Consider the following 3,110-nt stretch of genomic DNA (forward strand, 5'->3'; position numbering starts at 1 on the left):
CCTGAGGCCTCCTCATTGAAAGAGAGAAGACACATTCACTAAGAGAAAGACTTCTGCATCCGGGCCTCATATGAGGTGGTGGGGGGCAGGGTAGAGGAGTGCCGGTGCTGTAGCATAGTAGGCTAAACCTCCACCTGTGGTGCCAGCATCCCATATGGGCACCGGTTCCTGGCCCAGCTGCTCCTCTTCCGACCCAGCTCTCTGCTATGGCCTAGGAAAGCAACAGAAGATGGCTCAAGTGCTTGGGCCCCTGCACCCACATTGGAGACCTGAAAGAAGCTCCTGGCTCCTGGCTTCAGATTGGCCCAGCTCCCGCCGTTGCAGCCATTTGGGGAGTGAACCAGCAGATGGAAGATCTTTCTCTCCCCCACCCCCCGTCTGTAACTCTGCCTCTCAAATAAATAAATCTTAAAAACAAAAGCAAAAAAAAAAAAATTAGAGGGAGGTTTAGAAAGAAGTCAGTGTGTTCTTTCCATCCTAGGGCCATGTCTGGTTTTGACATCACAAGCCTTGCATAGCAGTTCATACTGGGGCCACTTCCAGTGGGGCCCAGGCTGGACCACCTGTCCCCTGGGGCCTGCCCACCTCCCTGCTGATGCTGACCTCTCAAGTTCTTCCCCCAAAAAGCCTGCCTTGAGCCCCAGGGGACCCAGTGGCCATCCCTAGCCTGCTGGTCTGTCACAGCTCCCCAGAGAGAAGAATAAGCTTTCTTCCCTGGGCCTGCTCCCGTCCAGCCTCCTTGGAGACCGCCCCCCTGACTTCAGCCATGCCAGTGCTCACTGCTGACAACCATCCAGGAACGGCCAAGTGTGCAGTCTTCAGAAGCAGCAGGGTCTCCAGGGTCTTCAGGGACCTGACGTTGCCTGTTAGGACCCGGGCCCGTCAAACATTTCAGTTCTCACTTGCGCGCTCTCCCTGGCAAGTGCCCCAGCCCACCCACCCCACACTTGGGTTGCCTTTGGAGCCCAGCAGATGGGCAGTGGGCAGGAAGAGCAGCGCCAGCCAGAGCCCGGTTTTAAAAGGAGTCACATGACCCATCAGCTGTGACTTGGAATTGGCAGAGACTGAGAGATACGCAAGGAAAGACGCAGGCAGAGAGGACTCTCGGAAGGGCCGGAATTTGCATTTTGTTTTTCATCTCTTCCCACAACGTCAGCCTCCACCTAGGGGGCTGTGGAGAAGTCAGCACAGGAAGAACAGTCTCTTCCTGCAGCCCAGGCCACATGTCTGGACATTTATTTTTGGTCTCGTGGGACTTGGAACGCCATGCACCCCCTATTATTACCCTTTGTTGGGAGGAAGCAGGGAGGTTGGGAAATGGCGGCAGAAGCACCTGGCATGTCAGCACCATCCTTGGCAGGGTGGCTGAGCCTGTGCCAGCCGCGTGCCTGTCTCCTCGGGGCCATGGACGAGTCATGCTGAGAGGTTCGCAGCGCCTCCAAGGTAGAGGCCCTGCCACGCCCCTAGGACTTCTCAGGACCCAAGCGATCCTGGAGGCCTGGGCTGCCCCCTCTGACCACAGTGGCCATAAACCCATCCCTCTAACCCCAAGGCAGGTGGCCAGGGCTCTGACTGTTGGCCTGAGAGGGGTCTGGGCTTTTCTAGAAGGGCCTGGGCTTTTCTAGAAGGGATGGGGAATCTGGAATTCCCTGCAAATGCTGGCCAATGTTTCAGACTCCATCCACAGGGAAGTTTCTTCTTTGCCTGAGCATGGAGGTTCTTCAGGGAGAGGCCCCGTGCCATCCCAGTCAGCTTTCTGCTCACATCACACTCTACCGAGCAATTGAGTGCCTGGGGAGGGCGGGGCAGTGGGGGCAGTCAGGAGCTCATCTGTAGCCTCTGATGAACAAGATGCTTTTATTTATTTATTTTTAAATTTTAATTTAAGAGCCAGATAGCGAACTCCTATCCACTGGTGCATGTCCCAAATGCCTGCAATAGCTAGGCTGAGCCAGGCTGAAGCCGGGAATCAAGAACTGAAGCCGGGCCTCTTATACGGGTGCAGGGACCCAAATACCTGAGCCCTCGCCTGCTGCCTCCCAGGACGCACACCAGCAGGAAGTGGAGCCAGGACTGGAATCCAGGCACTCTGACATGGTATGCGAGTATTCAGTCAGGCCAAACGCCTGCCCTGACACAGCTTTTTTTTAAAATCACAAACACTGTGGCTAATGCTCCAAGGCTGACCATATTCTCCAGGTGCCAGCATTCAGATAAAGGACAAGAAAGAAAACAATCCACAGAGTAGTCTGGTCACAGCAACATCATAGGTGAGCACAGATTTGTCCTCAGGTGCTCCATGCCGTTGTCCCCTCACACCCACCCTCTATCTTCCCCGTCATCACACACACACACACACACACACACACACATACACACCTCTGTCCTTTCCCTGGGTTCCTCACGCCCTGCACCTTGACCTCTGGTGAGGCCCAAACCCTCATAATGCTCCCTGCCCACTAAGGGCTCTTGCCTTCTGCATCCTGCCTGGGACCTCCCATTTGGGGCCCTCATGCTCTGAACTTCTGAGCACCGGAAATACTCTGGCTGCAAGAACTCGAGACATTGTTGCACCTCCTGGAGACTGTTTCCTCAGCAGGTGAAAATGTCCTGTCTTCCTTCAAATGTAGTGCAATAATAAAAAATAGTGCAAACGTGCAATTGGCGTGTGCCGTAGCCTTACCAGTATGGACATGTGCAAGAGGCTTCCACGCCACCTGCTAATGATGCCAGGAGCTCCCTGAAGCACCGTCTGCACCCCACTGGCCCTGTTACCCAGTCTGTCCGCTGGGCCTGCCACTGACCTCCCCACAGACCAATGTCTGGCACGGTGAAGGGGTGGGAGCTGGGACCCGTCCAACATCAAGGCCGGCACATGTCCACAATGGTCACTTGCCCACGCTCTGTCTGTTGTGAGCACTGAGACTGTGTTGCTGGGGACAACATATTCGAATGTGTCTGTCTTGTGAGTTCATGGACAAACTGCATCAAAGTGGGCAAAATGCTGAGGGAAGGAAGTGTGGGGAGCCCAGGTGGGCTGATGTAACTTCAGGTTACTTCCTGCACTCACTGGAGTCCCACTGATCCCCACTGGCACTTTAAATGACTAC

The sequence above is a fragment of the Oryctolagus cuniculus genome, chromosome 6 (genome assembly GCF_964237555.1).
Source record: "Oryctolagus cuniculus chromosome 6, mOryCun1.1, whole genome shotgun sequence".
NCBI classification, from domain to species: domain Eukaryota; kingdom Metazoa; phylum Chordata; class Mammalia; order Lagomorpha; family Leporidae; genus Oryctolagus; species Oryctolagus cuniculus.